The sequence below is a fragment of the Taeniopygia guttata genome, chromosome 25, assembly GCF_048771995.1.
Source record: "Taeniopygia guttata chromosome 25, bTaeGut7.mat, whole genome shotgun sequence".
Lineage (NCBI taxonomy): Eukaryota > Metazoa > Chordata > Aves > Passeriformes > Estrildidae > Taeniopygia > Taeniopygia guttata.
This window is the reverse complement of record NC_133050.1, coordinates 2,323,871-2,351,438: the sequence shown is the minus strand read 5'-3', so window position 1 is coordinate 2,351,438 and position 27,568 is coordinate 2,323,871. Positions and strand designations below refer to the sequence as shown.

Here is a 27,568-nt window from a genome sequence, read left to right as displayed (position 1 = left end):
TCCCCAGCCAATGCTGCTTCTCTAAGGCTGCAAAATTAGTTTGTGTTTGCCCAGGAGCAAAGTCTTGCTGGCTCCCCCCATCCCACCTGCAGCGTATTTGGAGTGTCAGGTGGAGGATGGAAGTCGGCTGTTAACCATTCTGCTCTGTAGGAGAACTGGTTTCCCCACAAGGAATCCTCCTATTTCAACACCAGAACTAAGTGTCCACTGACACCTGAAACTCTTAAGGCTCAGAGAGCTCCTTTCTGAAATGGAAAGTGACTTTTTTCCCTTCAAAAGCGAAAAATAAAACTCTGCTGAAATCCTGAGATAACAATCTTACTGGTAAATCTTCCTTCTGCATGAGATGTTTCAGAAAGATAACAACTGCATCTGTTTATTTCTAATTATGGCATCGGAGCTACCAGAGCTGCTCACTAACACTATCAGTTAAATTAAACAGAGAACAAAGTGCCCAGGCTGCTGAGTAGGTTAAAAAAACCCAAACTGAAACAACTGACCCTTAACATTATCATTTTAGGCACCAGTTCAGTAAACTGGCTAGATGTGGGGAAGTATTTTTTACGCATCAGACTGAACCAACTTTTGAGACCAAAGGAAATTACTTTACCGTAGAGTGTTGTGGGAATCTGAGAAGCCATCAGGCTCTGGGTCCTTCACCAATGTCCAATCAAACACCAACCCTGCCAAAGTGCTGAAAGTGTTTCCTACAAATCAAACAACCAGATTAAAATATAAACAGAGAACGAGCATAGAGTCTTCCTGGAACATAAACCATGACCTATTTCCCTGGGAAATTTCTCTATTTTATCCCTACAAGAAGAACCATGAAGTACCCTTGAATCTGCACAACACCAAGCCACAAATCCAGCACTGCACATAGGACAAAAACAAATTTACTTTTCATTATTAACATATCACCATATTACCATACTTCACCTGACATTCACAGTTTACAAACACAGGTGGGATGGGCACAGTAACCAAAACAGTTAATTCCACCTTTTATAGCCGCTTGACACATTATTTCCCTTCAGTAGCTGTTCTAAAACTCCCTTGCTTGGAGTGTTGTGTGTGCACAAAACTTGATTGTTGTAAGCATGGAATTCATATCAGATCATGGCTCTTTTTCTGATGCTACAAAAAGCAGAAGTTTTCTGCTCCTATTAAATAACAAATGCATTCACAAATGCACTGACTCTTGTAAGCCTAAATGGTGTGTCCCAGAAGTGTTTGTGTAGCAGTTAAACAGATTGAGCAATAAGTGGTTGGTCTCAAACATCACCTCGGAACCTCCTGTCAGATACCTGACTGTTCACAAAAACATCCTTTTGCAAAATTCTTTAGACTACTTCAGCTCAAAAGAAAAAAAGGAACAGACAACTTCACCAGGTATGATCCAGAGAAACTCCTTAAAATTCTCCACTTGGCTTCAAACAATCAACAGTGTGACAAATAAAGCTAGTGCATGTATCAGACAGTTAGAACTTTCAATATCTATTTAATTTCCTACAAGCAGATCTCTTACCTTCTGAATCCAAAGCATGAATTTTGAGCTCCAGCGGTGAATCCTCAAGGTAGAGCTCTCTCGTTGTGGACACAACTTGAATGCCATGAATTAAATCAACGATGGCATCACAGCGAAGCACTTGTCCAGTCACTTGAAGAGACATCAGAAAGAGCACAAGAAAGCACAACACTGGATGTGCTCATCAAGAACAATGATAAGTTAAGATGCACCTCAAATTTAGCCAGTGACACAAGGCACTGACACTGAAGGAACCGAAACTTGGTCATGACCTTCATGAAGAAACTCATGGTCAAACAGTGGCTCAGAAAGCAAGAAAAACAGTTCCCTTCCTCACTGAACTGCAGAATAAATCTGCAGAAACTCTGATCTCCATTTACACTGACAGGTACAGGTGCTGTCTGGGAGTGCTTATGCAGAGTTGCTACAGTGCTCTCATGTCCCAGAGATGACTTTCACCCACAGACAATAAACGCCCATAAACTCCTTCAGTTAGTGACTGCACAGCATTTAATTGGCCATCCGGCTTTGCCTCTCTCTCACTATAAAAACTAACCAGGTATATTGTATGACAGACACAAAAGCAACTTCCAGCTTTTCAAATACTAAGTATCTGAATTTGCGCTAGTCATTTTTATTAAACACTTTTTTATATTTCAATCACCCCCTCTATTGGTGGATTTTTGGGGGTGGGGGTTTTAAGAATTACATTTTTTCCTGGGTGTATCATTAAAGTAATTAACACTTATCTGAGGCAAACAGAAGTTAAAACTTTTTACTTTTCCACGGCGATGGAAAGCCTAAAAGACTGTGCATAGGAAGTGAAATGCGCCTGTGCAGCTCCAGATCTCAGCTTTGCTGGCGGAGCACGGCAGGACGGGCACGAGAAGCAGCGGTTAGCTCAGACTCACGTGTGTCCTCGGCGGAGATGATGGTGGTGAGGCGCGTGGGCTGCGAGGAGCGCGCCTGGACCAGCGCTCTCTGCGAGCAGAGGCAGCCGGCCGGCCCCAGCGGTTCGATGCTCGCCGCCTCCGGCCGCGTGGACGACCTGCGGGTGGGGAGCTGTCAGCACACGGATCCCAGCAATTCACCCGGCACCTGCTGCGTGCCCAGCCGCTGCCTTTGGGAAGAGCGGATGGCAGCAGCTCCTCAAGGACCCCAGCCAAGGCAAGCGTGGGCTGAGGATGGGGAAAGCCCAGGCCAGAGGCAGGGCAGGCAAGCTCACCATTCTCTCCACCACGGAATCAATCAACTTTCCCCGAAACCCATGGAGCAGGCCCAGGGTATTACTTAGTGGAGCCCAGCGTTCCCTTCCAGTGTACCAAAACCGTCAAGATAAAACAACAACAAAAGTTGAAGAGTTATTAAAAACCAAGCCTCTTCAAAGTAAATCTGAGCTAGCAGCACTGCACATCTGAGGGGTAAGTGCAGAGCCAGTGAAGTGCTGCAGCAGCCAAAGCCCTTGCTAGTCACTCCGGCCCTTCAGCCCCGTGCCCGGGCTGTGCCGGGGCCGTCCCAGCCCAGAGCCAGGGAGGGAGAGAGGCAGCGCCGGGAGCTGCTCGGGAACCCAGCCCGGAACAGCCCCCGCTGTGTGCCCGGGATCCGCTCACACGGGCCCTTTGAAGGATTAAAACAATGAAAGCAAGCACTGATGGGTGACAAAGCTGCTCGGGAATCGCTCCTCCGGATAGCACAGCTCTGATGAAAACTTCTAGAGCAGACAGCTGCGCTCTCTGGTAAATGCAACCTAAACCGGGCACTGGATTCCCCCCTGTAATTTGGGGAAGCTGGATGGCTTGGACTTTTTCTCTGGAAGATGTACAAAAATGCCTACCTGGGATGTGTGGGGAAAATTCTCTAACCCAGCAAGGAGCAGGATGGGAGTTCCAAACAAACAGCAATGTCACGTATGACTGAGTTCCCAGACACAGGTTTCACCTCCTTCTCTTAATGGCACAACCAACAAATCCACACCAGCAAAAAACTGAATTTCTCCTTAACTAAAATCGTATCTATTGAAAAACAACACATCACAGCGCACTGAATTATCTGAGAGTTAACAGCTGCAGCCCGGGTGAGCACGGGCCTCTGCTCGTAGCCACTGCAAGAAAACTGCAAATCCCATTTCGAACCTTAAGCTCCCAACAGTATTTTGCTTCCATAAGGAGTAGTTTTAGAGGATTTTGAAACTACAATACCAACTGCTGACCCAGAATTTCAAAGTACTTTATCTAATCAAGGAAAAAACAGCCCACAGCAGTAGGCAATGGGCAATTGAAACACTAATTGAAAGCTTAAACCTGAAAATTGTTTGTTTATATCTAGTCTATATACCTAAACAATGTACACAAATATGTGCATATCTTTAATAGGGATTACACTGTTTCTAAAATAATATTATTTTCTGTATTAATAGCACACAGCTTTACTCTAAAAAATTAAAATCTATTTGAGAGATTAAAAGTGAGCAATTAGTTATTTTACTTCTGTTCTGCTGTTCCCAGGCAACCATGAAACACTTTTCCAACATTTAGCAAGTTTCTTTAAAAATATAAGCTTTCACAACAAGTAAGGCTTTTCCTGTACTTGCCTGGTTGGCTTTTAAAGCTGAGCATGTGCATGTGACTAGGTCTGCATGCAGGTTTTTTTAAATAAGAATTATATGTAAGAAATTGACTTTTATTTAGCTCTTTACACTGCTTTATACTCTCTGCCATTGGATGTTGTGTTATTAATTTGAGGATTTTGCATTCTTACAGTCTGGTATTGATTGTGGTTACAACACAACAGAGGTTTCACTGTGGTTTGTATTTGTTCTTTTAATATCTGGCTATGAATTGTAATACAAAACCACTGTGATTTGCACTAATAGCAGTGCTGTAAAATGGAATCTAATTACAGGATACTTTTCAGACTAGGAAAGCATCAACAAAAATTAAATTTTAACTGCAAACATACACTCTCCAATTTTAAAGGAACTTTCATGCTTTTACAGCTAAAAGCCAGTCACTGCAGTAGAGAAACTGAGATTAAACACTATTTGGCTTCTAGCAATAGTTTAAGAGGTAGAATATCACCTGAATGTCTTTTTTTTCAATAGAAATTTTACTCCAGTGGGCCTTTCTGAGGCTTGGTTTCATATGGATTTATATTTAAAAACAATCTGCTCGATAAGTATTTTTTCCAGCAGAACACAGGAAGTATCTGATGGCCCCTCTATCATTCAGCAATATCAGAAGCACATTCTGCTTACAGCTACCTGGATGCAGGGCCAAGCACAGAGAGGCAAAGGCATTAATCAGCCAGGCTGGGGATTACAGCAGCACTACACTGGGATCACTACTGGGTCCTAGATGGGCAAGAAAAAGAATCTTCAGCTTTAAGTGACAAAACCCACAATTTGGATCCTCTGCCAACTACAGCAGCTCTTCGGCAGCGTGTCAGTGTGTGTGACATTGAGAGCTGGGCTTGTCAGAAGGCAAAATTAGATCCTGAGAAGCCAGCAATGGGAAGCATTTCTGGCACTTGCTCTGGATCCCAAAGCCAGCGCCTGTAAGAAACAGCAAGGCAGGGAGGAAGGACCCGAAGGAAGACTGAGGAGGGAAGGGGAAAAAAGCTCACCAAAGTCCCCAGTTTGTATTTCCCTCAGAGAAAAATCCTACTTGCTGAGGAATGAATGGCACCAACAAAGAGGCTGCCAGTCCTCTTGTCAGTCTGTGCTTCATTCACCATTTCCATCCCCTCCAGGGCCTCAGACACAGAGCCATGTGCCAAGACTGTAGCCACACATCTAGCCAAACCCAGGCCTGTGTTCTTCATTGACTGTTCTGTAACACCACATGTCAATCAATACCCCACTAGATTATACGTCATTTATTCATCAGTTGGTTCAAAGATCAGGCACTTATTCCTGTTTCTCTCCCTGGCAATTCTCTGTTGATTCTTATTGCTCCAGTGTTTTATACTGTTCTGTCAGCTCTTCAGACTAAACTCAGCTGACTGAGCCAGCAAAAATCCACCTCTGTGGAGCTGCACTACGACTGTCAGTTGATCTGATCTTTTAGAATTTTATTGGGCATTTGGGCTGGTATGCAGTCAGCGGGAACTGAGCAGTAGAAGACTCCAAGAGTTTGGGAAGATTGGACTGACCAATACACTGGGGACATTATATAGCCACTCTTGGGACTAAAAAGAGAGCAAAAGTCTAGAACATTTATTTCATGGGTGTTCAGCAATGAAATATTGCCCAAAATCAACAAGTCCCTAGTCCTTCTGTCTGCCTTAGCAGGCAAGTGATGCTCAGACTGAGAAAAAGCTTTTTTCAACAGTAAACTTGCACTGATATTCAAACATCAGCTAAGAGAAACAACATTATTTCTTCTGCCTCCTGGGCTCTGTCAGAACACTTCTGCCACAGACTCGCACCCCCTGCTCTGGTTCTGAGCCAACACCCTCAGGTAACACACACACCTGAGTCACAGCAGCACAGCCCCTCTCACTTTACCACCCAGCACACCTCAAACCAGTCCTGAGCTCCTGCTGGCACTTCCAAGAGCTTGAAGCCCTGCTGGGAAAGCACAGCCAGGTGAGTCAGGGAGAGGGAGAACAAACATTATTTAAGATGTCACTTCACAATACGGAAGTTAACAATAGCTCACACAAAACATTTTTTGTGACAGTCAGACAGGTTTTTTAGACCTGTGGTAAAAGAGGTGATCCAGGAAGCAACACAACTCCCACATTACCAGGGATGAGACTATTGGTCTTAGAGCAAAGCAACAGATCTCAATGAACAACACTACTGATACAGATTTTTAAAAGCACACAAGCCAGCAGACGGAGAAGTAAGATCAATCTATAACAACAACACGACAAGGTAAGGAGCTGGAAAATGAGCTTGGCCAGCCAACTACTGTGACAGCAGCACTGTGCAGTGGGCTTGGGCTCTCTGGAAGTACCTGTGCATCCCACAGCTCCAACACCACTCAGCCACTGCATCTCCCCCTTTACTGTTGTGCCACCAGCTCCTCTCCCATGGCAATTACCTCATTACAACTCCTTCAGTGAGGGCTTCAGTAGCACACACAAACCTTTCATTAAGGTGGCAATAAACTCCTCTTCATTTCCACCAGCCCTCACCATGTATCTCAGTTCTACGCTCCATGAAACAATGAAATATGTAAACATATTTGTACACTGCAGATAATTTCTGCTACAAATACCCAGCCATGGAGCCTACCTTGGGGGGAATATTTTTTTGTGTGTGTGTGTGTGTTCCCATCCTTCCCCAAAAAATGTTATTATGGTATGGCAGGTTTCAAGGAGAAAATTCTGCTTTTGAATGCTTTCATTCTTTCAGGTGCAATTTATGGATTAAGGTGGTTAAAAGACAAATACAGATGCAATAGAAATGCTAAATATATCTGCACAGACTGTATTTTATGCCTGAAAATAGTGCCACGTACAATATTAACAGATGGAAACACCGTCTGCTTTGAAAACAAAGCTTTTTCCAAAAAATAATTTTAATATAAAGGCAACCCAAACTCCAGAAGGCATGAGCATTTTGAAATCCAGAAAATACTTTAGAGCCATGCTTGTAACTTTACCATTACTCCCAGTCTGTTGGGATGATGACAGAACTTGACCTTTTTCCTCTCAATCAGTGCAATTCTCAGACACCACTACAATCACTTTGAAAATATCCTACTTTCAGACGTAAACTTGAAGGCTGAAAGGGAAACTGGGAAAAAGTAAAGTCACAACATGCTATAGACTGATCTTTCAGGAAATTGGACACTTGCCTTTGAATTCTGAATGCTTGAGATGAGTAATGCAGACCTTCAAAAGGTGTCAAGCAGCTATCAGATGCTGCTGTACAACCAGAACAGCTCCCATAGGCCACAATCTCCCATATCCCAAACCCCCAGTCCCCTCTCCAGACACAGAGGGCCTGAATCTGACCGTTTCCATTCAAACCCCTGCTTTCATGCATGCAAACACACCTATCATTTCCCAAATGTGAGGAAGAGTCACTCCATCCCAAGCCAGTGCATTTGGTACTCCCTAACTTGGTCAGTTCGACAGCCCCTCTCCAGTAACAGCTCCTTCAGACAGGAAGCACAGGTGTCAGCAAGTGGCTGTGCTGCTGCTCCTCCAGACACAATTCCTTCTGTCCCCCCACAGCTCCAGGCCTGCGGGGACAAGGATGCAGAGGGAGAGAGCCCCGGGTGCAACTGCTGCATCTGCTCAGGCACACACACGGCTCCTTCCTCCGGAGGGTTTGCCGAGCACACGTCGAGTTTCACAACCCACATCCTGCCAGGCCTTGCAAAGCAGAAGTCAATAAATGCTCATTCTACAAGCCACAGAAGATGACAGCACACAGAAGGTGAATTAGGTGTAATTTCCTGAATTCTCAGCCAAAAGTCATCTCTGAAGGGCAGAGGGAGAGGATGGAAAAGGATGTTGAGGCCCCTTTGCATGAGGGATATGAGCCATTGTATACTGGCAAACAGCACCAATGGAACATGCTCTGAAGTATACAAAAATCACTTCCATTAGAGATATGTAGATAAAATATGGCATGTCTCTGGAGAACAATCTTACATCTTTTCATTTGAAGACTTTAGTGAGATTAGCAGAGATCTCCATGCTTCTGACAGCAGGATAGCACCTGGCATGTGCAGGAATGGCTGCAGCCAGCCCAGCATCATCTCACAGCTCACTGGCAAACAGGAAAGGGAGTCTATACTCCCCGATTTTACTAGTGCTTTGATGAGTTTTGGGGTTTAGCTTTATGCAATGTACTTTACCTCATAAACCAAACCCTTTTAAAGACTCAGCAGCCTTCAAAAATTTGAGTAAGGAAAGAGAAAAAACCCACACTTATGAGATTTTCACTAAAGCAGTCCATTAAAAATTAAATTACATGACCACAAGCATCTCATCTAGTAACTTTCATTTAGTTGACTTCTGGGTAAAATTACTGCTCTTCTTCACAAGCATCCTCAAATATAAAAATTGTAACAGACCAAAGCGTTGTTCCCAGCCCAGAGATTGAGAAATGTACAACAACCAAGCAAAGAAACAAAGAGAATGAAAACATAGCCCTTTAAGATGTGTTTCAGTAACTGCCACACACAAAAAACCTGAAAACTGCTACACACATCCATCTGGCACATTGGGAAGTATCATCCTAAACATACCTCAACTGCTGCTTCTTTTTCAGGTGGGTACCTCCTGCTCATTACTGATTAAGTTACCACTCTAGAGCTCGACAGAAAAGACAAGGAGTTGGCAACATTTGTTTACAAGGACAAGGAGTTGGCAACATTTGTTTACCATGAAGACTACCATGAGCTTTCTAAATTTGCCCATGCTGTGGGATTTGCCTTCAGCCTCTGTGCTCAACACTACCCAGTCCTCCCCCCTGTGCCAGGCAGGAAGGGGGCTCCCAGCCAGAAGTTCCTGGAGTACATCCCACGTGCTCAACACTGAGAAAACTGGGAAAGCTTTCACTTTTGAAACTCCACTTCACTGTTCCCAGGTGGAGTCTTAAGGGCGCTGTTACCTACACTTGCAGCAGCAGTGAGAAGCTCCCGACTTAGCTATGACTCCTTTATGTCCACAGCCTGAGCTCAGAGCTGTCAGGACCTTCATTACTGAGCACAGCAAGAGAAGGGGTATTTCATTACTGAGCACAACAAGAGAAGGGGTATTTCATTACTGAGCACAGCAAGAGAAGGGGTATTTCCACAGCAGCAGCACTTTGGGCGCTGTCCCCGCACACTTGGGACTGTGGCCATGTGTGTGGTGGCACTGCGGGAGTGCGGGGCAGCAGGGTGAGCAGTGCGGGTGTGGAGGCACAGTGGGCACGGTACCTGGAGCAGCAGGTGGAGTGTGTGTGTGGGGTACAGAGAGAAGCAGGTGAATACGTGTGGGGTGTGTGGGTGGGTGCACAGCGGTGAGAGGCACATGTCGGGCACGGAGCCATGGCGGGAAGCTTCCTTTACAAGCAGGGACCTCCTGCCCAGGGCCCGGCCTGCAGACACTGCCCCCCTCCAGCGGGTTGAACCCCCACTACAGACAACAAACAACCTTTCCCCTTCGGGATGCTCTCCGTGCCTGCTCCCGCACTGCTGGGCCGCCCAAACCCGCCAGCAGCGAGGTGAGAGCGGTGGGAGAGGGCCCGGCTGCCTGGGAGCCGTCAGGCCCCGCCGCGGGCCGGGGAGCCGCCGCAGGAGCCGGGGGGGAGAACGGACAAAGGGCGGCGGCACCTGCACTCACCAACAGCAGCAACCCTCGCTGGCCTCTAGCGTGAAGTTTATGCGGGTGCCGCGGATGAAAGGGAGCAGCACCTTGGCGGTGTTGAGCCTGGAGGAGGTGGCGCCCCGGGCGCGGGAGGAGCCATGCTGCCGCCGGCGGGGCCGTGCGGGGCGCGAAAGAGCGGCGGGGCCGGGCCGGGCAGGGCAGGGCTGGGCTGGGCCGGGCAGGGCAGGGCTGGGCCGGGCTGGGCCGGGCAGGGCTGGGCCGGGCTGGGCCGGGCAGGGCTGGGCCGGGCAGGGCAGGGCTGGGCCGGGCAGGGCTGGGCTGGGCTGGGCCGGGCTGGGCTGGGCCGGGCAGGGCAGGGCTGGGCTGGGCTGGGCTGGGCTGAGTTGGGCTGGGCTGGGCTGGGCAGGGCAGGGCTGGGCCGGGCAGGGCTGGGCTGGGCCGGGCAGGGCAGGGCTGGGCCGGGCAGGGCAGGGCAGGGCAGGGCTGGGCCGGGCAGGGCTGGGCTGGGCTGGGCCGGGCAGGGCTGGGCCGGGCAGGGCCGGGCCGGGCAGGGCAGGGCTGGGCCGGGCAGGGCTGGGCTGGGCCGGGCTGGGCTGGGCTGGGCTGGGCACGGCCTCGCCCGCCCTCCGCCCCCCGGGGCCGCGCCGCCCTCCCTCAGGGGAACTCACGCGGTGCCAATGGCCAGGCGCCGGCTGTTTGAAAAACGTCCTTTTCTCCGGGCCTAACCCCCAGTGTCTCGTGGAGTCGTGCTCCAGACCCTTCCCCTTCCCCGGCCAGGCTCCAGCACCGCAATGTCTGTTATGTCGTGGGTAGCAAAGCTGAACACAGGGTTCGAAGCGTGGCTTCAGCTGAGCCCAGCACAGCGGGACGGTCACTGCCCTGGTCCTGCTGCCACAGCAGTGCTGGAACAAGCCAGGTGCCATTGGCCTTCCTGGCCCCCTTCATGTTCCCCGGACACACTGGTGCTAACAGCTATGCTGAGAAACTGTTCATTCATTACCACAGCATCTCAGAATGGTTTCGGTCAGAAGGGGCCTTAAATCACCGACTCCCACCCCCGCCCTGGGCACCTTCCACAGTCCCAGGCTGCTCCAAGCCCTGTCCAACCTCGCCTTGGGCACTGCCAGGGATCCAGGGGCAGCCACAGCTGCTCTGGGCACCTGTGCCAGGGCCTCTCCACCCTCACAGGGAGGAATTTATTCTTAACATCTAATCTCAAACCCCTCTCTTTCAGTTTGAAGCCACCCTCCCTCTTCTTGTAACCCCAGGCCCTTACAAATAGCCTCTCCCTATTTTTTTTTGTCAATTCCTTACGGTACTGGAAGGCCACAATTAAGTCACCCCAAAGCTTCTCCAGGCTGAACAAACCCAATTGTCCCAGCCTTTCCTTGTATGAGTGATGCTCCATGTGTGAAGGATCTGATTGTCCTTACCTATGAAAGAAGCATGGTACACATAGGCATCAGGAGAATGGATTTCAGAAAGGTCACATGCATGTTGGAGATCCTTAAAAGATCCTTAAATCCTACTCAGAAGATCAGCTTGCTGTCCAGGCACATGAGCTAAAAGTTTACCCAGCTTTAATTTAGGTGGTATTACCAAAGTTAGTCAGTTCTCATTTATTCTAAGCAAGTAAACTTCTACAGGACGTTCTCTTTACATAGGAGCACTATTTGCACTATTTATTCAGCTTGTGTTTTACTTATCAGTACCTCAGCAATGCTGTTCCACTTTCTATCCCAGAGGAATGTGTGCTGCTGGACAGTTCAGTTCTCCCTGCAGCTTCTGTGCGTGTATTACTCATTTTCTGATTAACGATCATGAAATTGTATGGTCTGATTTAGAGAAGAGCTGAACTATGCAATTTAAGTTAATAGGAGCTGGGCCTAGAAAGATGTGTGATATTAAAGGTGTTGGCAAATCAAGCTCTTGCACTTTAAATCGCCCCCCAAAATACTGAGGGTTGTTTATCTTCTTTACTATTTCTCTCAGTGAAGTTGGAAGCTTTCTTTGTAGACATGTTAGGAAGATAAGTTCAGTAAAGACTGGGATATTAGGGAGGAATGTATAAAATTGCCCATGGCTAAAGAGTACAATGTGTTTACAGTTAGTACAATTACAACTGAGTAAATAAGAGGTAGATAATGAGTATTTTGCAGCCTGTGTTGTGAATGAGGTGAGGAAATGTCTGTATCCTAATACTTCCTAGCTTTAAAAGCAGAGTGTGCAATCTCAGAATTTATTTCCTTTCTCTCATCAGCAGCGGTGGTGATGAGTATTCAATGTGAGAAGAATAATTTTCCAGTAGCAAATACTTCTTAGACTTGAGTTCTTTTCATAAGGATCAGCAAGGTGCAGCTGGGACCTTAAAGCCTATTGATGAAACATGACAGTGAAGTATTGCAAGTAAACATCCAACACACCTTTCAGTGCATACCTAGCGGTTTTAAGAACAGAGTAAGGCAGGGGACATTGATGAGCAAATCTACAGTTTCCATTATATGGTAAAATTACCAAGTGAATTGTGTGCTCCCTTGAATTGTAAGTCATGCACTGCAGCACTGTGTTAGCATTTCTTTTGGCCAGAGGAGGCTGAGCTGGGGGGCAGCCAGTGCAGTCAGGGTGTGCTCTGAGGAGTCTCCACCTCAGGGGTAGGAAGGACTCACTAAAACATCAGGGGCTGACTTAGCAGCGTTGCTGCACTGCTCCACTTTTCCTTTCTGCGCTGCTGTGAGATCCACAGGAGTCAGCACAGCCCTCCTGCCAGGACAGACAGTGCAAACACCTCCTCTCAGGGTTTCCCGGTGTGCCGGAGAATGGGAGCAGGATACACCTGCCAGGAATTGGAGGTAATTTTACAGACATATCAATGTACACCTGAGTAAGTCTGATAAAGAACACAAATGGAAATGCCTTGGTCACAAAGAATGTGATTACAGAGCGATAAGAGGGAGTGCTTTAATAAGCTGCTTAAGGAGGGAGATAGGCAAACAATAAATGGTTGTTCCCTAAGAAGCTGAGCCTTTTGTGGAAGAATTTCAGGAGATTTTAGAGGCAATCAAAATACATGCAATAAATAACAAAACACCAGGTGCTGATCATGTTTCTATTGGAATATGAAACTAAAAGGGAGAGAATTACTGAAAGATTTTACAAACTCACTTGGTTGGTCAGAAGATCTGAAAACACTGCCAAGGAACCAGACAGACATGTACTCTGATCAAATCTTTTAAATCTATCAATTTCTGAGGGAAATACGTTTTTCATAAAGCTAGAAAAATGTGTGTCAATATATGATTAGGTGATCTGTTGACAGTGAAATACTTTTAAATCCTTGTTCAAGAAAAGGAAGTATTTGAATGGCACGCTGATAAAGGACCATCTGGACAAGAAACACCTGGCTTAATTTTCAGGCATTTCATATTTTAAAATGTCTGAGTAATTTAAAATATTTTAAACTTATCTTTGGAGCGAAAGAACACACCCCCCAAGAGCGCCCAAACCCAAACAACAAAACCAACTCTAAATAAATGCAACTTAGAAGGTGAAACTTCAGCAAAATGGTAAGGCAATGAGGTGTGGAGGGTTATTTTAAAGTGTGCTGGGTGAGGATGACTCAAACCAGCTCCAATCTTAACCCCTGCAGGTATGTCTGTACTTGTGAGTTAACAGTGTAGGACCAGCTCTGTGAAGTTTCAGCAGCTGAATGCATTAGGTACAATTTACTTGTAAGAGCAGTTTCATTAAGCTGAAATAATCAGGGCTCACCCAGCAGAATGATGAAAAACATTCTCCATTATCACACTCTTGAACCTCTCAAATAAAATAATATTTGATTGAAAGGCTGAAGAATGCCTGACAAGCACTAGTAATACATTTAATGAAACGCCTTTTCCTGTAGGGATGCAGCTCTGGTTGGGAAGAGAATGGGGAGTTGCCTACACCATGCTGAGGAGGAGATGAAAAGGGCAAGTCACTAGAGTTGACAAAGAAGGTGGTCTGGGAATAGTAACTTTAGAGCAGAGTAACAGTGATGGGTCTCTTTTTTTGACTGATGCTGTCTGTGTTTACGCTGCAGAGCAGAACAGTATCCTGCAAAAATCACTGGGAAAGATGGTCAGCTTCCTTCCTGCCTGGCAGGCTGCTGCTCCCCTTGTCTGTCTCACCCCTCACTGAGATCATAGCACATATATTTCCTGACTGACCAGCTCAATGGCTTTCATTGCTGGGCTTTTTTCTGCTTAATTTGCTTGCTGGTTCCACCCTCATAGCTGCAGAGCCTTGAAAAGTATCTCCAGCAAAGGAACTTCAGTCAAAGAAGTATGTAAAGCATCCAATATATTAAAAGGTACCTAAAAACCAACAACAGAGGAACAGCACTTCAGCTGGTGTCCCTTAGCGCCAGCAAAAGACTCAGAGAATCCCAGGATGGATGAGGCGTTACACTGCATTACCTCACACGGGTATTTGAGACTTACAGAGTACAGAAAGAGTCCTTTTCCAGTTATTTCTGGATCACTTTCTCCACCAGTAATCACATTCAATTTACTGTATTAGACTTTTGTATCTTCATACACCTATGGAAGGTTTTATGAGAACATCCTTTCAGCCTTACTACTGCTTTCTACAGGGGTAATGATGGACTGACAGCAATATAAAACTGACTATTTTGGTTATCCTGGCAGGATTTTCCTTCCTTCCAAGGCATTAGGCCAAAGGAAGGCATAAATTCAGAAAATGTCAAAAATTAAGGCAGGCAGTTACTGGTGTCGAGGAAGGAATGTTTAAAATTGATGGAGGTTCAGTTCATTCAGGTTATTGAGACAAGTTCTTGTGTTTAGAAAATGGGTAAAATAAGAGTCAAGCCTGCCTTTCTTTGCACAGCTTCATCTGCCAGGGATGCTGCTGGGAGTTTTCCAATGTGTACCAGGTACAACTCAGTCCCCACAGAGAAATGCAGCTCTTTAGATCCCTGTTCCTGTGGGATAAATCCATTCGAGATGCAAGACTTTCCCAGATCCTGTAAAATCCCAAGACCTCACTAATTGATGCAGGATGAGTCTGATAACATTGAGATTATGAAATAGTTGCACCAGATAAAAATAACGGATTTTCACTTCAGAGTTTATCTATCTTTCTAATGTAAATTTATGCTTATGAAAGGAGGTTATTTGTAGGTGTCTTTTCAAGCTGTTACATGACAGTGCTTCTGCCTTGTGCCTTTGTACACAGATAGAAATCACATTAATGAGCTATTCACCCAACAACTCAATGAATGCAGGAGTGAGGAGAATTCACAACATAAGACAAGTAACAAACAAAAATCCCAACCTTTGTTTCTGCTTTAAATACACCTAGGAAATTTAGCAGAACACAGAAATCTTACATCTTGAAAATAATGAATACTATTTATGAGCAGGCATGTGAATATGTTTAATACAGTTAATAGTACTAACAAAAGTGCATTTGGTCTTTTCAAGGTTACTTGATTGCAAATTATACTATGTACAACTCACAAATCTTAAGTAGGCATTCCAGTACAATAATTCCGAGTCTGTTTTAAACATGAACACTCTTCTGAATTCGTTTGCTATTTTTTATGCATTAAACACCAACATGGGACAATGTATAAAATCCCATCATCTTTTCTATTTTTCCCATTCTCTTCATGTAGAAGTCTTCTGATCTGATTTATCTCAGCACTGACAGTGATCTATAGGGTTCTGTACCTAAAAAACAAGGATCTCAGACTTCCCCATCTACAGAGACACTAGAAAGTGTGCATTTCAACTCTAAAATTGCATTTCTTAATTTAAAATATTTCTTTTCATTCTAATGTATACATAAGTACTAAAAATTCAACTCCTCCTGCCCACCTTGAAGAAACCTAAATTCTTTTACATGCACAGTGAGTCCTTCAAAGGAGTCATCACTTCCTTCACAAGAATGTCAGTGGAAAAACAGGAGGTGCTGCAATATACCACAGACTATAACAGATCATATACTGCACTCAGGTGCCCTGATTTCTGTTTTGTCTCCTAAAATCCTTTCAGGGTCACTTTTCCAGGTAAGCTATCTACCAACCAAGTTACTGTGGGGAATGGAATATTCAACGTTGAAAAATTGGATTAATTTATGGAGCAAAAAAGTTGTCTTTGATGTGAATCTGCAACTGCAGATTTGTAGCAAATAAAAAGGTTAAATACAATGTCTCTGAGACAAATTCATTGCAGATAGTGAGGCACAGGACAGTAATTTTAAATGTCAGGCATTTTGTAAGTTCTTCTAACCCGAGTAAAGGAATCTGCTTTGATAGAACTTACTGAAAACTTTAGTAAAGCATGTCAGATTTCCCGAAGAACTTCATGGTTTCCCATGGAAAGGCCTATTAGTTTAGTAACACAGGTTTAGTTCAATAAATTTTCAATTAAATGCATTATTACACCTGCACACTTTCTGTGAAGTAGCACACTTTTTGTGCTAAGAAAATTTGGTCCCTCATAGTGTTCATGCATGAAGGAGGTTCACTTCAATAGCATATGAATATTCATTAACAGTTTTTGTATTCTTCTACCTCTCCTTTGGGACAAAGTTCAAACAAGATGATTTGTACTTGGAAGACACTAATTAAGAGTTTTTAAAGCTGTATAAATTACACACTTTTTAGATGTTGAAGTATCGTAGTTCCAGGAATAACTCTAGACTTTCTGCTGAAATTTATAACACATCTAAGTTTTAATATATTAGTTTTTATAACAGTGGCAGAACACTAAGAAACTGCCCTTTTTTATGTGGTTTGGTGATGTTTATTCCAAATGTATTTTTTGCTTTCAGAAATATCCACTACAGATACTATACCAAAGTATCAGAGAAATGCGGGACTTTTTCTGATATCCAGAAAAATCTAAATTACTTTGAGAAGGCAGCATGTCCTGCCAGCATGATTAAAGCTACAATAGTCATCAGTTTGGTTCATCTTGTTCATCTTTGACTTCAGGCTTGATTAGCTATAAATGCTTACCTTGTCCTCTCTGGATCAAATACCTAAACAAGCTTTGATTTTCCAAGGATATTCTAGCCAAGGCACTTTTAGCAGTTTCACTGGGGGAAAATGCTTAAGGTACTGTTTTATAGTTCAGTGATGCCATACACAGCAAAGGGAACAGGAATACAGAGGTAGTTTCCCCCCTCTTTTAAAATTAGATTTGGTTTTTCCTCACGTAGCCTGTTTTTTTTTTCAAGACCCATAATTAAATTCAGTGAAAATCGCAGGTACTTGCACTTGCAAAGTTTTGGGATGTGTTTTGGTTTGATTTTTTCTTCAGCTTACAAGTAAATCACAAGTCATCCTGATTTTCCCTGTGTCAATACTGTTGTTCCCATGCAAAGAGTTTTAATTCATTAGGCTGTCAGTTTTCAATTCAGTAGGAGGCTAATATTAGTATGTCCCAAGGATCTGGACTGTAGTTAGCATTTAATACACTCATTCATTATCCAGAAAGGCAGAAACGAAGTGTAGAACAGAAAAATGATGTCAGCAGGATTTTCAGATAACAACATTATTTATCTTCCTAAGAGAAGGCTGTGATAAACTTCATGGGAACAGAACTAGGCAAGTTGGCAACATAATAGTTGGTGAAACTCAGACATTGACAAATGCAGGGGAGAGCATGGGAGATTGGCAAATCTGAACTGCCTGTGCCCAGGGCCCTGTTCTAACTTCACACTAACTGCTAAGGGAAAAAGAACACCCAGCACAATTATAGACTCTTCTCAATGCCCAGCAGCACTCAAAAGCTAAATAAGGTGATGGAATACAAAAAGAAATATCCTAGAAAAGACCCAAAAATTGGGAAAACATTTGTTCCTGTTTTCCTTTGAAGCTCACAATAAGCTGGGGTCATTCCTGCTCACCTGGGATCTGTCATAGGAGAGGGCCATGTCTCTAACAGCTCCTAAATCCATTCTCAGGTGCAAAAATCCTCCCAGCATCCCTCTGTTTGCAAAAATCAAGGTTTTGTGCTCATTAATAGGAAAAGCTCTATGGGTGGCCTGCAGCTGATGTTCTTTTGTTTGCTGGACCCCAGTCCGTGCTCAGGTCTAAATGACTGACTCAGCCCCAAGCTGCTCTTAAGACTGATTTGACCAAAGGCACTGAAGCTCTGTTGACTACAAATTGTCCAGGAAAACAAGCACAGGAACTTAGCTAATGTCAGTGACAGAAGCAGAGTGCAGAGTTGAACCTGTGAAGCCATCTCACTGCCGCCTCCCCCCACCCTTTTATTTTGAATTGATTTAATGTCTGGGGTGCCAGTTCTTGCATGAAATGGGTCCTCAGCAAGGATCTGCTGGGCCTCCTTGTGGTAAAAAGGCAAACTGAAATTAAAAGGAGGTTGATGGCTTTTAAAAAAAACATATGCCTGTTTTTAAAAGCTTAGATTAGCAGAGGACAAGGCCTCAGGGTAAGCCTAAGGCCTGCACGACAAGCCAGAGGAGCTCTAACAGTGCTGTGTAACAAGGTGTTCCTGTGGACACGAGGTACCCTTGAAAGAGCCCGGGTTCTCTGCACTCAGGGATTTTTTAAAGTCTCCTGGGGGTGCTTGATTGTTGTGCTTTGGATCCTCTGGCCCACTGGTCCTTTTCTGGGTCGCTGACAGCTCTGTAAGAGGATGCAGTCCTGACCAATCATTTTGGAACACAGCAATTTTACCGGGTGGCTCGTTTCCCAGTCCTAGTTCCAGTTGCTGTCATCACCCTAGGATGTGACTTTTCTAGAAGATTCTTACTCTTGCAACCCCCCTGTCTCTGTTTAGTAGCCATAGACATACACTTAAACAACTGTACATTCAAGTCAATAACTTACCATATTAATTATATATCAACTCATTATATTAATTAACAATCCATAACAACATATAATTAACCATCAATAACTCCACCTATGAAAGTGAATTTATTTATACCATCCTGGGTGTCTCCCTTTGTGCTCCCAGTGCTTCTGGTCTGGTTTGCCTGAGAAATTTGTCCATTATGCCTCTGTTTCCTGTCATTCCAATGCATGGCCCTTTCCCGCTGCTTGGCATTTAAATATTCTGATTATTTGACTGGATACCTTACATCTTGCATTTCATCACATCAAATTGTGTTAATCAGACTCTGTCCTATCAGGAGTTTCTGGAACACATTTCCAAGCCTTCCAGCTGTAGCCCAAGGGAAGCTGTTTCTGTCTTGCATCATAAAACTGCAAGGTTTTTTGCAAAGACAGCCCTTTACAAACAACATGTTGTGTGCATTAACATTCGAGGGGCTGCTTTCCAAGACAGACAAAAACCCCATGAACAAACAGCAAACGAACCAAAAAACATATTAAAAACTGGTACTTCCATTTTAGCTCTTGCTTTCAATGTTTTCCAAGCCAGCCTCCTTTTCCACTGCAGTATTTTTCTTTGCAAACCCTTGCAACAAACCCTTGCAAGATGATGTGACTTATCAAGGAAAACACAACTCACACACAATGCATATATTGAAGTAAGCATGCAGACTCCCATTATCACAATCATCATAATTTATGTTGCTGTTCATTTTTATGTCAGATTGTTTTCAGAAGGGTGAGAACAGTATCTCAGGTCCCCGGCTAGTTTGATGCCGTAGCCACTTATTATCTCCTTTCTTACAAGCTGTCCTCCCGGTAGTTCCTCTGCCCATTGGTTGCTCTTGTATCTCTGCCTCCTTCACCTATTTTTATCTTTTTCTGCATTTGTGAGGGTGTTTGTGTTGGTTTGGTTTTTTTCTTGGTGCTTGTTTTGTTTGCCTGTTTTATTTGGTTACAGTTTTGCTTTTGCTTTTTGCTTTTTGTTTTTTTCATCCACTTAACAGCAGAAATAACCTTGTGATTTGTATGGTGAAGTTTTGATACACAGGTGTTGCACATAAATGTTGTTTTTTTAAAGTCATCTCAGACACAGACCTGCAAGCCCCTGTGACTGGAGAACTGAGTGCTCTCAGACAGCAAATTGTGCATGAACAGGAAACTTGTAGTTCCTATCTCCTTTACACAGGGCAAAATGTAAAGTGGTGGGAATGGTGCCAATTCTAGCCTTTCTTTTGCCTTGTTTAGCTGCCATGCCATACCACCGTGCTAGAGTCCTCAATGAACTGCAAGGGTCCCACAAGAAAGGCTGGGACAGAGTGTTCAGAGTGTTCAACAGGGCCTGTGGCAACAGCACAAGGGGCGATGGCTTTCAGCTGCAGGAGGCTGATTGAGGTTGGATCTCAGGAAGCTGCTCTTTTCCACTGAGGCTGCTGAGGCACTGGCCCAGGCTGTGGATGCCCCATCCTTGGGAACAGGGCTCTGAGCACCATGGTCTGGGGGAACGTTGCTAAGCATGGAACCAAAGGCTCTCTAGCTCAACTGTCACGTCACAATCCATGTCCCACCTGGAACTGCCAGCAGCCAGCAAGCAGCACAACACAACTGTTGGCCCTGGGGTCAGCACACCCTGCACGCTGCTCCTGCCCGCTCCTGCCACCCTTCTTGTTCCTGCCCCCGGATACCCCCATCATCAGTTTTGATAGCTGCCGAAGGCCTGGATTGTGTAATCCATCCTTGCAGGATGCTCACCTTTGTCCTGAGAAAGGTACGGTGCCATTCCATGCAGGGGGATCCCCCCAGCTGCCCGGGTGGGCTGGAGTTCTGGGGGGATGGGGTGGGACAGGGACCCCACTCTGAGGTTTTGCTACCTCTACAGGCTGTCGCAGACAGAGAGGAAGAGATGGAGGTGGACACACCAATTGATACAGAGGAGAAGATGGAAGTGGATGGAGAACATACCGGAGAGGAAGAGATGGAGGTGGATGTGGAAGAGGAGATGGACGTGGAAATGGAAGAGTGCACCGAGGACATGGAAATTGATGAAAAAGATGAAGAGGAGGCCATGGTCCTGGGATGAAGAGCGGTGCCAGCAGCAGGACAGGTACGTGGTCCCCACAGGACGAGTGGGTTCCCTGCAGCCAGGCTGGGGCTGGGCTGGGTGGTCCCTGCTCCGGCCACACAAGCCCCATCCCAGTGCCTGGGGCCCAGCCCCCAGACCCAGCCAGCCTCAGCTCTGGCAGCAGGGTCCCACTGTGCCAGCCTGGGGACACACGGAAGAGCCCTCTGTGCCTGACTGGAGTGACCATGGCACCTGCTTTTCTTCCAGGACTGATGGAGATCCGGGACAGAGACGGCACCCTTTTGTACATAGTTTTAGAGTTTGTTGTTCCCTTTAGGATATAGGTTTTAGGGCTTTGTTTTGTCTTCTGTAAATACGTTTCAAATATTGTTGTTAGATATGTTCTTAGGTATATACGTTCAATAAATTGTTGTTATTACAAATATTCCTTCAAAAGTCAATGTGTTCTTCTGTAAATAAACAATCCTGATTTTTCACACCCCAGTTCTCTTTCCATTTGCTTCAGGCACAGGCAGCATTGGCAGAGTTGTGGTTTCCACTTGCTCCAGGTTCCCAGGGCGGGAAGTTCATGGGGGAGCTGGCACAGCCACCCCAGGAGTGGGGGTACCTGCACAGAGGGGTCCCACTGACAGAGGTCACTGTCTCCTTGCAGTCTCTCTGGACACACTTGGGAGCTGCAGGGGCAAATCCCAGCGTGCCCGGTCCCGTGGGATCCCATGTTGGGACTCAATGTCCCAGCCAGGGTGAGCTCTGCTTGTGGCCCTGGGCTCAGCATGGCAGGCCTGGTGCTCACACCACTGCAGACTTCAAGCTGGCCATGCACAGCTCCGTGTTTCTCCCAAAAATATCACTGCTGCAGCACCTGGGGTTCCCCAGTGCTGGGCTTGGTATCCCTACTGCATGGAGGATCGCATGGCATGGCAAAGGATGGATCCCATGTGGCATCCAACCTGCCCTGATCCAGGCTGGGCACCAGCAGGGGAAGGTGCAGTGCAATGTCTGCACAACCCAACCAGCCATCCTACCCCAGCCGCTGCATGAGATGGAAAAGCAGGTGGGGAGTGACTCCAAACAGCGCTGTCTGATTTATCTTAGCCACAACCAGCACTGGGGGTTGTTGGGAGAAAGGGAGAATTCACATGTTCAGTGACACATTGGAAGGACCCTGATCAGATTCACAGAGCAAGGAGAAATTCTGCATCCCTGATTTGCAGTATTTTCTGCTAAAACACACACCTGTCAGCCCAGGTAAAAGCAGATGTTCAATAGAGAGCTGGGTGGGATTAGGTAAGAAGCAGATAGGAATAGGGAAGCAGCAGTATGTGACTTCTGTGTAGTTCTGAATGATGGTGTTCAAGACTGAGCTGCATAGTAATAGGAAATGGAAAAGCAATGATGGGAAAATTAATAGACGTACACAACAATGGAGATGAGATTGGATTTGAGGCAGGACTTGGTTCCAATCAAATCTTCCTGGGAAGAGGCCTGGCTTAAAATCGCATTGTTTGCTTTCCTTTGAAGAACAACAATAGCCAAAATATGACAGATGAATATTCCTGGGGTAGAGGTTGGTAATTCAACTGCAAACCTCAGAGGAGGAAGGATTGCAGGAACCACAAGAGGAAGACAAATTGTAGTCTCATCAAACAACAGAAAAGTCCAGTGCCTGTGTATAAATATACAGCGCTTGTGTTGAATTCTTCCAGGAAAATGCAAGTCTGAAGTGAATCCCAGGTGTTTGACTTCATGAAAATTAGCAAGCCCTGATTCAATTTCCTTCCAGTCGGTGAATACGAAGTCCCTGGGCAGATGCCTCAGTTCCAGGTGTAGGTAGAGTTACTGTATCCAGGAACCTCTCTCTCCTCTGCATCTCCCATTTTTCTGAAAACAAGTCCACACAGTGGCCCCAGCGGCAGCACGTGTCACCCTCTGAGCTGCACTCGCTGAGATTTAGATTTCAGCCCAACTGAAGAACAACAAAGGCTCCTTTGTGCCCATACCCAGAGACAGAGCCCAGAATTGATGTTGGAAGGGATTTAAAGGGCAAACACAGGTGGCTCTAATCCCCCTTCTCACTTCACCTCGGCAATGTAGCTCTTCTTTTGGCCAAGTTCAGCAGCCCACTCATAGAATCCTAGCATGGTTTGGCTTAGGAAGGAACTCATGACCATCTCATTCCATGCCCCCTGCCTTCCACTATGCCAGGTTGCTCCAAGCCCTGTCCAATTGGTCTGGAACACCTCCAGGCATGGAGCTGCCACAGCTTCTCTGGTCAGTCTGTTCCAGGCTCTTTCCAACCTCACAGAATATAATTTCTTCCCACTCTCCTTCTAAACCTGTCCTTTGTCAGGCTGAACCCATTCCCCCTTGTTCTCTCCCTCTAGAGCCTTTTCCAAAGTCCCTCTCCAGGTCTCCTCAAGCACCTTCAGGCATTGGAAGGAGCTCAAAGGTCTCCCTGGAGTGGCTCCAGCAGCTCCACATCCTTCACCAATTCCAGAAACCAACCAGAGTTCAATAAAGAAGAGACAAGAACTAGGTGGTTCAAGAATGGTTACCAACACACGGCAATGACACAGGAACCCTCAAGCCCTGTGGTTCTCTGAGACCAGCTCTGCATTCCTCCCACGCTGAGGGAGGGCATCAGCAGGAGGGATCAGCACTGCCAGGGCAAAAGGTGGCCTCTTTTCATGGCCCTTGAAACTGGACACGTGAAATGAGGTACACAAAGCCAAAGGCCAGGTGGACCTGTCATCTCTGAATGGCTCTTTACAGTCTTCCCAGGAACATGAATGACAGTCACTGTTTTGCCAGGGAAACAGCATCTGTTGGGAATGTGGTGCAGAAAATGTGCTTTCTGCTTCTCTCAGAGCCAAAATTCCTACCCATTCTTGTAAGTCCCTCTAAGAAAAGGACCCTGTTCAGCTGAGTGACAGTGAAGCAAAAAAGCAACCCAGGAATGCATTTTCCTGCTCACAATACCCTCCATTCACATGGGTGACTTCGCACTGGCACACAGGAGAAGGGAAGGAACCCAAACACATAATTGTACATAAAATCAGATGTGTTGAGGGATGAACACATCTCACAGGGATATGGAAACCTCCCCTGAAAACCCAGTCAGGGAGAGCCTGAGCTCTTTTGTGGCTCTAGGCAGGAAGATGCTCAGGATCTCCCAGAGAGGCTCAGCAGGCAGTAGGATTGTGCCTGGATCTCGCTCTGGAAATGCCAGTGGCTCAACTGAGAGCTGCGGGAATGATTTATAATGCACTGAGAGGGGCCACAGACTTGCAAGGGTCTTTCATCAGGAGGAAAGAGCAGCCTGGAGGGTGGGGAATGCTGGAGCTGTACCACTGTGTGCTCATCCTTCACCTTAATGGGGAGCTGCCCCCAAAGTTGCTCTGTATCACTTTTATGGTTCTCCTGTTGGGTATATTTTGGAGCAGCTGTTTTCTGTGGCTTTTCATGGTGGGAAGCAGCCATTTGCCTGCTCAGATATCCTCACAACTAATACTAACTCCTCATTCCCTTTGGTTTTATTTGGGTTTCTTTAATCCATTGGTTTGATTGGTTTGTGTGGGTTTGTTTGTTTGGGTTTTTGTCTGTTTTGCTTTGAGTTTTTTGTTTGCTTTTTTAGAAGTGAGAGGTGAACTTGGCATAGCCAAACTCAAGAAAATGTACACCAGGCTTGACTTTCCAGAAATTGCTTTTGGCTGGCTTTAACTTCATCCTCCAGGCTCAGGATAACCAGTACATTTGCAGATTTTCCTCTGCAACATCAGCTTGCCCAGACTTTGTTCCGTGTATCAGAAATGGAGAAGAAAATGGATATTGTGCCAAGCTTCATTTCAATCTGCATCAGAATGATAGAAAAGAAGAAAAAAAAAAAAAGGAAATATTCACCAGTTAGAGCAGAACCAGTGTCCCACCATCTTCCCCTCTACTGTTATTAATTTGGTACATTTAGAGGCAAACCTGGGCCTAAAGCTTCCATCGCTCAGTTCCTGATGCAGGACTGCAAGGGTCCCACAAGAAAGGCTGGGCCAGAGTGTTCAGAGTGTTCAACAGGGCCTGTGGCAACAGCACAAGGGGCGATGGCTTTCAGCTGCAGGAGGCTGATTGAGGTTGGATCTCAGGAAGCTGCTCTTTTCCACTGAGGCTGCTGAGGCACTGGCCCAGGCTGTGGATGCCCCATCCTTGGGAACAGGGCTCTGAGCACCATGGTCTGGGGGAACGTTGCTAAGCATGGAACCAAAGGCTCTCTAGCTCAACTGTCACGTCACAATCCATGTCCCACCTGGAACTGCCAGCAGCCAGCAAGCAGCACAACACAACTGTTGGCCCTGGGGTCAGCACACCTTGCACGCTGCTCCTGCCCGCTCCTGCCACCCTTCTTGTTCCTGCCCCCGGATACCCCCATCATCAGGTTCCATAGCTGCTGAAGGCCTGGATTGCGTCATCCATCCCTGCAGGATGCTCACCTTTGTCCTGAGAAAGGTACGGTGCCATTCCATGGAGGTGGATCCCCCCAGCTGCCCGGGTGGGCTGGAGTTCTGGGGGGATGGGGTGGGACAGGGACCCCACTCTGAGGTTTTGCTACCTCTGCAGGCTGTCGCAGACAGAGAGGAAGAGATGGAGGTGGACATCCAGACTGATAGAGAGGAGAGGATGGAAGTGGATGGAGAAAATGCTGGAGAGGAAGAGATGGAAGTGGACACACAGATTGATATGGAGGAGGAGATGGAAGTGGATGGAGAACACACTGAAGAGGAAGAGATGGAGGTGGATGTTGGAGAGGATATGGATGTGGAAATGGAAGAATACACCGAGGATATGGACATTGATAAACAAGATGAAGAGGAGGCCATGGTCCTGGGATGAAGAGCGGTGCCAGCAGCAGGACAGGCACGTGGTCCCCACAGGCAGAGTGGGTTCCCTGCAGCCAGGCTGGGGCTGGGCTGGGTGGTCCCTGCTCCGGCCACACAAGCCCCATCCCAGTGCCTGGGGCCCAGCCCCCAGACCCAGCCAGCCTCAGCTCTGGCAGCAGGGTCCCACTGTGCCAGCCTGGGGACACACAGAAGAGCCGTCTGTGCCTGACTGGAGTGACCATGGCACCTGCTTTTCTTCCAGGACTGATGGAGATCCCGCACAGAGATGGCACCCTTTTGTACATAGTTTTAGAGTTTGTTGTTCCCTTTAGGATATAGGTTTTAGGGATTAGTTTTGTCTTCTGTAAATACGTTTCAAATATTGTTGTTAGATATGTTCTTAGGTATATACGTTCAATAAATTGTTGTTATTACAAATATTCTTACAAAAGTCAATGTGTTCTGTGTTTTCATTGCTGTTCTTCTGTAAATAAACAACCCTGATTTTTCACACCCCAGTTCTCTTTCCATTTGCTTCAGGCACAGGCAGTATTGGCAAAGTTGTGTTTTCCGCTTGCTCCAGGTTCCCAGGGCGGGAAGTTCATGGGGGAGCTGGCACAGCCACCCCAGGAGTGGGGGTACCTGCACAGAGGGGTCCCACTGACAGAGATCACTGTCTCCTTGCAGTCTCTCTGGACACACTTGGGAGCTGCAGGGGCAAATCCCAGCGTGCCCGGTCCCGTGGGCTCCCATGTTGGGACTCAATGTCCCAGCCAGGGTGAGCACTGTTTGTGGCCCTGGGCTCAGCATGGCAGGCCTGGTGCTCACACCACTGCAGACTTCAAGCTGGCCATGCACAGCTCCGTGTTTCTCCCAAAAATATCACTGCTGCAGCACCTGGGGTTCCCCAGTGCTGGGCTTGTTATCCCTACTGCATGGAGGATCGCATGGCATGGCAAAGGATGGATCCCATGTGGCATCCAACCTGCCCTGATCCAGGCTGGGCACCAGCAGGGGAAGGTGCAGTGCAATGTCTGCACAACCCAACCAGCCATCCTACCCCAGCCACTGGATGAGATGGAAAAGCAGGTGGGGAGTGACTCCAAACAGCGCTGTCTGATTTATCTTAGCCAAAACCAGCACTGGGGGTTGTTGGGAGAAAGGGAGAATTCACATGTTCAGTGACACATTGGAAGGACCCTGATCAGATTCACAGAGCAAGGAGAAATTCTGCATCCCTGATTTGCAGTATTTTCTGCTAAAACACACACCTGTCAGCCCAGGTAAAAGCAGATGTTCAATAGAGAGCTGGGTGGGATTAGGTAAGAAGCAGATAGGAATAGGGAAGCAGCAGTATGTGACTTCTGTGTAGTTCTGAATGATGGTGTTCAAGACTGAGCTGCATAGTAATAAGAAATGGAAAAGCAATGATGGGAAAATTAATAGACGTACACAACAATGGGGATGAGATTGGATTTGAGGCAGGACTTGGTTCCAATCAAATCTTCCTGGGAAGAGGCCTGGCTTCAAATCGCATTGTTTGCTTTCCTTTGAAGAACAACAATATCCAAAATATGACAGATGAATATTCCTGGGCTAGAGGTTGGTAATTCAACTGCAAACCTCAGGAGAGGAAGGATTGCAGGAACCACAAGAGGAAGACAAATTGTAGTCTCATCAAACAACAGAAAAGTCCAGTGCCTGTGTATAAATATACAGCACTTGTGTTGAATTCTTCCAGGAAAATGCAAGTCTGAAGTGAATCCCAGGTGTTTGACTTCATGAAAATTAGCAAGCCCTGATTCGATTTCCTTCCCAGTCGGAACTCAAAATGTCCCTCAGACATTTTTAGAGGTTCCAGGCCTTGGTCAGAAGCATTTTAGACCCTGGCAAGCAGCTGAAAACAGTTGTGATCTTGAGTTTGAACCATGGAATGAATTACCAACTTT

General features: G+C 46.2%; 1 non-coding gene across 1 annotated transcript in view; it reads right to left on the bottom strand.

Moving 5' to 3' along the window:
- Positions 1 to 27,568, bottom strand: part of LOC116807514 (nuclear pore membrane glycoprotein 210) — a 150,741-nt gene that overhangs the window by 23,753 nt on the left and 99,420 nt on the right. The window contains exons 6-9 of the transcript XR_012051895.1: positions 9,818 to 9,942; positions 2,440 to 2,576; positions 1,529 to 1,660; positions 611 to 707 (exon numbers count right to left, since the gene is read on the bottom strand). This is a non-coding gene — a transcript (nuclear pore membrane glycoprotein 210). The remainder of the gene's footprint in view (positions 1 to 610; positions 708 to 1,528; positions 1,661 to 2,439; positions 2,577 to 9,817; positions 9,943 to 27,568) is intronic.